We start from the raw sequence: 11,720 nt of genomic DNA on the forward strand, positions 1-11,720 counted from the left end.
ACAGTGCTTTGATGCCGTGTGTGACCCGTCGCTGCGCGGTCCATTCAGACCTTCCGAAAGCAGACGTGTTGTGAATGGAAACTGGCCAATGAGGACCTCCGTTGATTGACAGGGCTCACACTCAGGACCGCCATCTCTGATGTGGCTGTGGCGTCCGCCTGTTACCTTGGGCCAGATCAATGTGGAGCGTCAACGTTGACATAATTGGACATCGACATGGCAACTATTAAAGCTTTTTTAAAATAAAAAAAGAATTGAAATGGAAAATATAATCACTAAGTGCACTACACGTCATTATTTCCAGTGATGCGTCTGCGGCTCAGCGGTAGTTCATGTCATTGAGTTTTGAAAACAAACACTTTCATTCAATTAAATGTTAAAGTTGTAGAACATGTGAGTATGTAACTATTTTCATCGCATTTGATGTTGGAAGTGTAGTGCTTTACTTAAAAAAATAAAAAAATAAAAAAAAATTTTTTAAATCCTTTGCACTGCAGTTAAATGGTTGTGTTTTACACTGAACATTTCAGTGGGGTATTGATAATATTTGTTAACACAGGAGCTTAACCCTTGGGACCAGTGGCTTGTTCTCATTAAGAATGGATGAGCACACTGTTGTATCCCAGCAAGCGAACATGCTGCACTAATCTACACCGGTTCCACAGCAGGTGTTCAGTTAGGTTTAGGAATGGGGTTTCACGGTTATTCGAACGAAGAACACTACGGTTGCTCGACTTGAGGTGTGGTCAGCTGGCAGGGTTGGCCAATCGCATTCCAGCGTTGAGTATCACGCAGTCATGTGACCTCTCTGTGTATGTACGCTTTTTTCCCATGTACCTTTGCTCTGGTGTTCACGCTCGCAGAGCGATGCAAAGCTTGCGGAACTAGTCCGTGTGGACGAGAGTTGCCAAATTGCCGCCGGGTCACATGATGCTGATGCTGTGATGGGAGCTGCTGTTTAAATCACCAGCTTCACCTGACCATTCACTGCTGCCCATGCTTGGCTCGCTCTGCTGACCTCTGTATTTAGGCCTTTCGTAATAGTTTTAGTGCTCCCACGTCCACCCCAGCATCCACATGTGGGCCCCTCTGCTTCTCATGTGAGCCACCTGGAGGGTGGTGGGGGCCAGGGGCCGGAGGGGGTGGTGGGGTGGTCTGGGCGTTTTAGTGGTCACTCCCTTTTAGCCTTTTGGCTGGCTTGTGCAAATAGGGAGTGATAAGAGGTACAGTAGTACCTTGGTGGCAATGTTGCATCCACATTAAATCTCAGTAGATACTGCTTAATTCAGATCGCGCGCTGCCTGGCTGTAATGTGCTTCGTCAGCTCTGCGGTTGTGTAGTATTTAAAACACGGTCTTTCAAACGGGTCCTCTGTGTTCTCCCAAACTGGCTTAAATGCGTTCCGTCTAAAATGTGTAGTTTTAACTGTAAAGAAAAAATATATAAAGTATCGGTGGATTTTGTTCTCCGTTTGCAGTTGTGGGTGAAATCTGCCATTAGTCCGAGTCTGGATCAATATGCACACAGATGGCCTGCTTGCATTTCATCTGCAGAATCGACGATCGCTGACCTACTTCTGCGGCTGGATTGATTCCCTTTTGAGTAATGAGGGCAGTGGTTTCTCGGCACAGACCTTTCACGGTCTCTGAACTGGTGCCAGAACAGAGTTCTGTGTGCAGCTGCACCCTTTCTGAGATGGGTTACTGGGCAGAGCTGTGGGCGTCGCCACACGCTTGCAGTAGAACACGCTGTGCGGAACACTGGCTGATCGTTCACCTCGTATCCATTGTTCTTCAGAACCTCCACAGTGCAACTGTATCCATCTGGGATTCTATAGAACAGTGGTATCTATGGTGATGGTGTTATCTAGTGGAATCGTGATTCTTTAATTATGTTGAATGCAATCTGATCGGATAAATTCTTAATATCAGTAATCTACATCCCACAAAGTAGGAAATGGCCAAAATCGGTGTGTATAGGCATTTTGTGTTTGTCAGGCTTGGTGTGGAAAAAAAACGCTTTATGTAACATGCGATCCAGGCCACAGTGGGGAGAATTTAGTGCTGCTCTGGTACACAAAAAACACCAAAACCCTGAATCTTACGTTGCATTTTGTTTAGATACGGCTTCTCAGCAAAAAAAGTACCTTCTGTTTAGTGAGGGGTTTGCAGTCAGGGTGTTAAAAGATGGTGTCAGCACACAGGGTTTTTTTCTTTTCTCTTTTGAAAATAGATTCCTGTGTGCGCTAACACTGATAACAATCAGAGGGAAATCTATTAGCCTTTTCGCTGTGGTTCCTTATAAACAAGACGAGCAACGGCAAACTTAACAATACCTGAGGAAGGAAAAGAACAGTCGGCACCAGAGGAACAGGCGCCACGGCAACACCACGCTTTCTCACGTCGGTTTTCTTTTTTTCTGATGTGACTTCTCAGCGGCGTTTCGAAGTGCGAGCTTGCAGCACATCCTGGCGACGCTGTGCTGGGTAGGGCCCTTATTCCTCTGAGAACAGTTACAGCGAAAGCTATGAAAGCGGGTCTGATTGGATTTTGGACCGGGCCTGGAGGGGGCAGTCTGTGGTTAGAGAGTCTACAGGTGTGTGTGGTTTTGTCTTGTTGATATTTTCCGTCTTTCCTAGTGAACTGAACACAATTAATTAAAGTAAAGGAAAGTGATACTGTAAAGGAAAATGAGTGTGCGCCATTTTAGCACGCATCAGTGCATGGGACACCACCTTTGGGGAACCGCCCACCTGCGGGAACCCCCCCCCCTCCCCCACACACGCACACACACCTGTTTCGATCACCTGGTTCTGCGGCTTCCTCTTTAGCAAAGTGAAACTTCTGCTTCCCTAAAACCGGCTGATCTCATCCGATCCAGTCCTGTCACCTGATCCACCGACATCCCACAAACCTTCTCAGACGCGCGACAATCAGCTCTGGCACGCTGTGGTCCAGGGAACCCTGCAAATGGCTGCATACGCCGTCTGTCAAGATGACGCGTGTTTATTTTCTTTCCACGCGGTGTGATTTGAGCTGTACCGTCATGCGGACCGGCCAGTGTACAGTTTGGAAGAGACCGGTTTAGTGTCGGGTTCAGTGCTCCGTTGATGTGCACAGGAAAATTGGTCAGTGTTAAATTAACACTAATAGAGTGTATTTCACTCTGACAGAGTGAAATACAGATTTGAATCCTCTCAGACTGCTTGACTTGAGTATGTTACTGTGTACTGGTGAGCCATTTAGGGGTAGAAAATTTGGGGGATTCCACAGGCCCTGGCCTTTAGCCGCATTTGTTGGCAGAAGCCGATCCAGCTAAGCAGCCGCAGTTGGACCAATGTAGGCATGCCACCGCTTTAAAGATTGTCACTACAGTAGTGCCTTAGTGGCAGAACTGTTTATCTGCTGTTCTACCGTCTCTTAGCAGCCGAACCGTGATCGCTCTATTTGTGCTGGCCGTTAGCGGCTGATGGCGGCCTGCCGGCTCTGCCGACGGTGGACCGCTGGCGAGCCGCCGCATGCTTGCTGGCAGCGTAACTGCCGCCGAAGCTAAGCTGTGTTAGCATCAGCTATCTTTCATGGGTGGAACACTACAGTAGCTGCTGGCCTAACTCGGTCGACGAGGAGCATTTCGAACACTGACACAGAGAAGAAAACAGGAAATGGCGGCTAGGCGGGACCTGTCTCTCTCCGTCTCTGCATCTGTCTGCCCGTAAGGAAAGATTAGCCCTCTGGGTCCTCCGGAAAGATGTCAGAAAGGGAGGTGGAAAGTTCGACATCAAAGGCGCCTGGCAGGTGAACTTCCCCTCAGCTCACATCAAAGCACAGTTTCCAGGCTCGTCCGAGACAGACAGGAAGTCGAAATGCGAGAAAGGAAGTGAGGCGCGTGGTTGCAGGGGTAGCTGTAGTGTCCTTGTTTACAAGGTGGTGGTGTTTTGCAGCAACAGAAATTCCCCTCATGTTATCATTATTTGCCTTGCACAGGGGATCCCCAAATCCTGGTCCTTCAGCTCCACGGGGCCTGGTGGGGTCCCCAACCCTGGTCCCAGAGAGCCGCAGGGTCTGCTGGGGTCCCCAACCCTGGTCCCAGAGAGCCGCAGGGTCTGCTGGGGTCCCCCAACCCTGGTCCCGGATAATCAATACATCATTACCATAAATATTACACTAAAACAAGGAATCGTTTAGGTAATATTTAGATAAAGAGTGGGCCTGAAAACAGAGACCTTAACTTGCAGCCGAAGTGAATCGCGCTCCAGCGCTGCCTGACCTCCCAGCGACGGGAGGAAGGTTTCGCGAGGTGCGCAGGCTTCAGTGAAGGCCGGAGCACTTAAAGTTAATTAAACTCGGTGGATTGCGTGCCCAGACTGTGGGGCGGTGAGCGAGGGACGAGCGGTCCGTATATCAGCGGGAAACGAGTGTGCCAGAGGATGAATGGAGGCCCCAGAAAGAGAGTTTGGCCGTGACCCAGATTTGGGCCCCGCACCCGTCTGCGGCTGACCCATATCTGTCGTTCATTTCTACTTTTTTTTTCTTTTCTTTTTTTTTTTTAAATCTGGAGGGAAAGATCTGCCCTTTAGGCGTGCAGTAGATTTCCAGGATCAATGGTGAGGTCAGGAAATGTCACTGCAGGTGATGGAGGGGGCGGGGGTGCCGGGGGGGGGGGGGGCGGCGGGGACGGATAAAAATGATTCCCTTTGCTTTTCATCCCCCACAGTTTTCAATAGCTACTGTATTCTGGGGGAGGGGGGGGGACAGGTTTAAAATCCCCTTGCCTGGTTTCCTGCATCTTAAAACACCACAGGGGTGTGGAGGAACTGGGGAGGGGGGGGCACTACCCTCCATTTTACATCAGAGCAGTGGGGGGGAAGTTTAAAAACCCGTTACGTCCCGGTTATACTGGGCGAACCCCTTCAAAATGCCTCCCTGCCTTTCAGAATGTGGCACCACAGATTCGCTCACCCCCACCTCAGGGAACCTTCCGGAAGATTCTCACGAGTCTGCTCTTTCTAAAGCCTCCACATCCGCCCAGGTTCACCTCTCATCGCCCACATAGGGCAGCCATTTTGTGGTTTAAAATATGTCTTTCATGTTTGAAGCGGGGGGGGGGGGGGGTGTTGTACGTGTTGTGTTGCCTGTTTTTAGCATTGAGCAGTTTTTTTTGGTTTCCTGTGTCTTTCCCTTCGTTGTCTTTAATTTATTTTTCACTTTGTTATTTTGTATAAATACCCTGTGTCCTCACCTTTTTATTACGTTTAAAGTGTTCATTAAGTTACAGGATGAAGATGAACGCATACCTTTTTTCGAAACTGGTTTATAAACAGGAAGATAACATTTCCCTTTGATGTAAGATATAAACCCTTTTTTAAACAGGGGAGCTGGAAGTCTGACAAAGCTTGTCCGTTCTGTGATGGGTGTGTCTTTAAAGGCCAGTTCTGATTGGCAGCGCACTAAACAGATGCAGCACTGATTGGTTAAAATGCGAATGTCCATTTTTCTTGTCAGCGACATAGTTTCTAAAAGACCAATACCCAGCCCTCCTGTAGGGGGCAATATAAGAACCATTTAAGAAAAAAAAACTTATTTAAAATCTTAAGCGAATAAAACAGGTTTTATATAGTATTTGCTGTCTTTTGGTTATTTATGTAGGCCCATAACATAACTCCAAATTTATTTATTTTTTTTCTGTAAGATCATTAGAGAGATCTGAAACGGTATTTCTGAATTTCATCTCGGATGCCAGAACAGTGTCGATCTCAGGACGGCGTTGCATTTCCACCAGGGTTGATGATTGACACCGCTTCCATCAAACCGCTGAGGTGACAGGGTACGTGTGGTCAGAGGTCAGAGGTCAGAATCGCTTGGGCATGTGAGGGCTTCTCAGATACAATTAATCAATCATATTGAGGCCAAGAAATGGAATCGTTATCCGAAATCCATTCTTTAGAAAAAAACAAAAAAACTTGCGGTTAATAGAGTGATGTGGGACTCCCTCGGTGAAGAATCGAACCCGTGACCTTTAGGCTACGAGACCCATTATACGACACTGCCGAATTATGTATGCATAAGGGAGGGGCCTAAAGAAGAGTGGGTTAGTGGGTCAAGGGCTCGTCTCACTGATGCTGTTGAAACAGCATGTATGGCACAGATAAGCGCAATGTTTCCACTCTTGGCTTCATCTTATCTTTCCTTTTTTTTTAACTGGTGGACTTAAAATAACTGATGTGGAGAGTTCTCGAATATGTTCCTGTTCAGTTCTGATTAAAATAAACAGATGTATATTGGTGGAGATAACTAACCTCACTTCTAATAACCTTTTAAAATTTGTGTTAATACTTAAACTTTAAATATCAGGTTAAATCTATTTGTACAAACCTACTGTATATCCCGGCCAATCCACAGGTCCTATTTCTGGTCATGTGACTCCTCCAGAGCTCTTTAAAAACGTCCTTTTTTCATATTTAATGAGTCTCCATGTTTAATCATTTGAGTGCACATTCTCAGCGCGTTAATTGTTGTTGGTCTTGTCTTGAATGTAGCGTGCTGTTTGTACTTCTGCAGCACCAGTGGCCCAGAAGGGACGTTTAAAATCAGTGAGCATCCTCTCTGTGTCTCTTGGTGGTCTAATACACCTACGGCTGGTGAACAGACTGTTGCATTATGGGAGCACACAGTCATCATCACTCCTAATGTGCAAAGCATCAAACCAAAAGTACTTAGCGTACCGGTATTCACTGAGAAGAACAGAAGGGTACAGCCCACCAGCGTGTTCCCCCGGCTCTCCTTGAACCCGGCAGTGAGGGAGGGAGTCTGAATAATTTCCCAGCATGCATTTCGGCATCCGTTCCGCTTGCCCACCTGGGCTACTGGAGCCCGGTGAGAGAGCCTTCAGGGGGAGGGCCTGTGGAGTGCTGACTCAGCATTTCCCCCAGGTCAGAACAGCAATCGTGTGTCTCTGGCCACTGAATGCACCCAAAGTCTAATTTCACTTTGGACAAAAGGCCGCTGTGTGTGTGGGACCTTTATAAAGACCCGGGGCGTTTCTCGAGCCATCGGCGCTGAAGTTACTCGGGCCCTGGTATGGAATGAGACTGATCGCTGGAGAGGCCCAGCGGGTTACTGAGCCTTCGGCACTGGGACAGTAGCGTGTCTGTGTGCACTACCGGTACCCACCCTGCAGAACAAGGTCAAGCAAGGTGGTCCCAGGTGAGCAAGGTGGTCCCAGGTGAGCAAGGTCATCCAAGGTGAGCAAGGTGGTCCCAGGTGAGCAAGGTGGTCCCAGGTGAGCAAGGTGGTCCCAGGTGGGCAATGTTGTCTCAGATGAGCAAGGTCGTCCCAGGTGGGAAATGTTGTCTCAGATGAGCAAGGTCGTCCCAGGTGAGCAAGGTGGTCCCAGGTGGGAAATGTTGTCTCAGATGAGCAAGGTCATCCCAGATGGGCAAGGTCGTCCCAGGTGGGCAAGGTGGTCCCAGGTGGGCAAGGTCGTCCCCAGTGAGCAAGGTCATCCCCAGGTTGTGTGCTCTGGCGGGATCTAAACCTCCCGCCGTATCCTGCCATGGTGCTCGGGTTAATTAGGGATTTTGGGTGGCGGTGCTGACGGGACAGCGGGGCGAGGGACCGGAGCTCAGGCAGGTCATATCCCGTCAGACTGAGTGGATTTAAAACAAGCGTCAGATTACACCGCTCAAAGTCCAGGTGGTGTTTCTGCGAGATCGTGCGTACGTTAGCCGGGACGTTCCTCATTTCAGCCCAAAAACGGTTCGTCGTGTATTTCGCTATGTCGCAACTCGCGACTGGGGTGTAACGAGCTCCATGACGCTTTTGTGTCATGACATAGTGAGATATATATATATATATATATATATATATATATATATATATCACTATCGCTATCATGTTCAGTCCTGTTAGGGCAGAGAGAGATGGTGTCGGACAGCTTAGCATTCTTCGAGTGTGATGTTGTCGCACAGATGTATCTCAGAGTTAAAGCCTCAATGAACTGTATGTGAAGCTGGCCACAGCCACCTCCCCCCGCCGCCCCCCCTCCCCCCCCCCCCCGCGCTGACAGAATCGTCCAGCCGAATTGGAGCCTGGTTGGTGGCCTGACCGACTCTAAATTACATTCGCTACGGAGGGTGACCACCAGCCGCGAGCCAGCAGTTTGTCACAGGGGCAGTCAGACTTCCCTTCTGCTTTTTAAAAACACTCCAGCACCGCCACCGCCGCCAGGGGAGCACGAGGAGGATTTAACGTGGGCGGACAGAGAGACGGGTTACACCGTCGCCATCGCCGTCGGGATTACAGCAACGAGATTACAGCGCCTTTCTATTTTTATCTGAAAAACAAACACGGCGAACGAGGCACACTGGAGCGGGGGAGGAAGGACACTCGCGGGGGGGCGGGGGGGGATGGGGGGGTGGGGGGGGGTGTCTTTAAGGATTCAGCATCACTGAAACAAAACAGGACACGGTGGCCCTGAGGGAATGTCCCATTACATCACGGGTCAAAGGTCACCGCAGGCTCAGCCGCTGTGAGGCAATATTCAGCATAATGTGGAGATATTAAAGAGCGGACCCGTGACTGCAGCTGAGCCCGAGGACCTCAGATAATATTTTTTCATATTTTGAGAGTATTTTCAGTAATACGTAACGCTCAGGCGTGTGACAGAGTATGCATGTACTGAAGCAGCTCACGGGTATGACGGCTGTGCTCATGGGAATCAAACCTGCAACCTCTAAGAACAAATCCCTAACCCTGGATAGTAACGGGCAGTGCTTTTGGATGGTACAAATGATTGCAACAGTGTTATTAGTGTATCTGCAAACTGCAGTCATAACACTGGAGGTATGGGCTGTTCTGAAAACATGTAATCCATGCAGAACGTGGGGCAAGCAACTGATGTTACACAGGAAATGCGTACATGTAAGCATACGTGTCACACAGATGCATTTGAAATTGAGCACGGCCCGTCCCTGAATATGGCGACATTCAGCATTACATCATGACGAGAGCACAGTTCAGGAAACCGCACAGTTCCTCTACCAGTCGCCCGCGCATTGACTGCTGTTTTGATGAGTAGTTTTTGTATCATAATAAATTCTCTAAAATAATATTCCCTTCCATGACCTGAGGGCTGTGGAGACGTGCAGTATGTCTTGTCCTCGGAATCAGTAATTCTGAAAAAAAAATAAAAGTACAAAAACATAATTTAATGGTAAACAGCTGGCAATACAATCAATCTGCCCTGACAGGAAGTAAACATGCAAGAGGTCGTACGCGCAGGGGTCAAATGTAATTGGATGTGTTCGCCGAAGATGGTGGAGGAAATGACAAAGATACCCATGTTATAATGGCAAGTTAATGGAGAATGGTGTCTCTGCAATTTATTGTCAGCACTGCAGATGAATGCAGAATAATTATTTGGTATCGTCTACTGCGTATTGCCTTTCAGATTTTATTTTTTAATGTTGTCACTGTTGTTTATTTTTCATTATTGTTGATGCTGTTTTTGTCCTTTGTTTAGTGTCGGGGAAATAAGGTTTAAAAAAAAGTTGAGAAGGAAAAAAAAAAATTGTGACAGGCTGTGGATGTAATTCCCAGCTGGGGAGTCTCTGTTTTATCTTTGATCAAGATACTTAACCTCAGTCGCATCAGTGTAATACTCAGCTGTATAAACGGATTGTGTGTAATCTGAGCAAATTGCTCTGGATAAGAGCGTTAACTGCACGTCACTAAACTTTATAGGCATTTCACAGTTCTCGTGTGGAAATTAAAATGTAGGACGGGGTTGACTCCTGACCCTGAACCCCCCAAACTTCCAACACTGGACCGCAGGTCAGGTAGATCAACCAAACTCATACTCCCCCCCCCCCCCCCCCCCCAAATAGCCACAGGTCATGGTTGCTCCTTTTCAGATCACCACCACCACTGTTTCATAAAACTGTTGTGAGGGTCACATGACATCCTTGAAGGTGACAATTACAAAGTTAAATTATGATGCACATGGAATGGGTGGTGGAAAAGAGAAATTATATCATAAATATATTTTCCAACAATATAAAAGGGTGCCTCAAGCAGGTGCTTGGGAGGTCAAATATTAAATAAAAATGTATAATTAGACACCAAGACAAATTATGAGTGCCAACTAGCTTTTTTTAATGTATCACCTTTCACTCAGCAGTAACAGCCACCCCCCCCCCCCCCCCCCCCCCCCCCCCCCCCTACCCTGGGGCCCATGGTCCCACAGTGTCAAGGTGAGAGAGGAGAGCACGGCATGCTGGGATACCTTTCTGCTGACTGTGTTGAGTACCTTTCACCTGTCAGAGAACGCTTTCAAAAAAATGCATGCTTTCAGAATAGTTTTGTGTTCATTTTATGTAAATAAATAAAAAGGCTTAACTTGCAGGAAGTTTTTTTTTTTAAGTCTACTTTTCGGAATCGCTCTTCTGCTGCAATTCGCGCTGCCTGTCATGGTCTGCCCCGAAGGTGCTGCCGTACATTTTAAAAGGAAACGTTCCAAAGCCGGGGAAGGCTTTACGTGGGGAACCTGTGTGGTTTTAATACAAACTTTCTCTCCCCTCTGTCCGTATTCAGGACCCGCGCTGGGCTTTTGCTGAGAGAGAGAGAGAGACCGAGAGTCTTCATTTCCTGCTCCGCTACCCATTTCAATGGAGCCGGAAAGTGCCGGTAAACCGAGGAGAAGTAAAACGCTTTTGTGAATGCTGGCGGGAATTGGAAAGCGGAGAGTCGTAAATAAATGGCAGATGGAGATATTAGGCTGCTCTGTTTTTTTCTTTTTCTTTTTCTCCTTTCCTGCACTGTGTTCGCGGCACCTAAGCGGCGCGTTTTATCCACGGGGAAGCATTACAGGCGTAAGCTCCCGGGGGAACAGTGGGGCGCTTTGGCACGCGAAGCATTTTCTCTGTTTTAAAGCGGTAGTGACAGACCGACAAAGCGGAGCGCGGCAAATCGGCGGCTCGCGCCGGTCGCCGTGACTCCGTTTAGAGACGCCCTCGGGCTCACAGGCTCAGTGCGATGCGCTCCACGGACGCGCGGCTTCGGCGACTGTTTCATTTTTTAACTCACACGACGCGGGCTCTTTTTCATTCCCGTGACCGCTGTACTTGTGTCCGCGCATTGGTCCGAAGCCAAAAAGGGCACTATGTACTTTTCAGCGTTTGGTTTTTTCCAGAGACCAAGCAACGGTGGAAAAAAACTCAGTGGGTCCCCCAGCATCGTTTCTGGGCACCTGAAATGCATTCTGGGAAAATAATACTGCCTCTGTTCAATTCATCTGCTCATTGTTTGCAATAGAAATGAAATCAGTTGCTGGACTTAATTAATGAATCAATAATTTGTTGTAGATGGTGTTTTAACCTGTAGCTTCTCAGCACAGTACAGCGGCCTGTATGTGTAGGTTCGCAGAATGACTCTAGTTTAGGCATTACAATTCAGGAAGCATTACCAAGACCCACTCAAATAGTCAATCATTTGTTTTCCTGCAGGGCTATACATATATGTACATACACATGTCCTGGGTTATGTATATACACATGTATACATACTCATGTCCTGGGTTCCATATCACGAAAATAAATAAAAAAATAACACATTTATAACTTAATCCTTCCTTGTCATGCGAATGTGGAAATGTAGCCTAAAGGTACAGTTCTGGAGAAACACTGGCTCTGCTTTTCCATGTCAGATCTTTCAGAAGACGGAAAA

At 47.8% G+C, this 11,720-nt stretch overlaps 1 long non-coding RNA gene across 1 annotated transcript in view; it reads left to right on the plus strand.

Annotated features, from left to right (window-relative positions):
• Positions 1-10,766, plus strand: part of LOC118224722 — a 34,833-nt gene extending 24,067 nt beyond the window's left edge. The window contains exon 2 of the long non-coding RNA XR_004764688.1: positions 10,590-10,766. This is a non-coding gene — a long non-coding RNA (uncharacterized LOC118224722). The remainder of the gene's footprint in view (positions 1-10,589) is intronic.
• Positions 10,767-11,720: the final 954 nt, after the last annotated feature.

The sequence above is a fragment of the Anguilla anguilla genome, chromosome 4 (genome assembly GCF_013347855.1).
Source record: "Anguilla anguilla isolate fAngAng1 chromosome 4, fAngAng1.pri, whole genome shotgun sequence".
In the NCBI taxonomy this organism is placed as follows: Eukaryota; Metazoa; Chordata; class Actinopteri; order Anguilliformes; family Anguillidae; genus Anguilla; species Anguilla anguilla.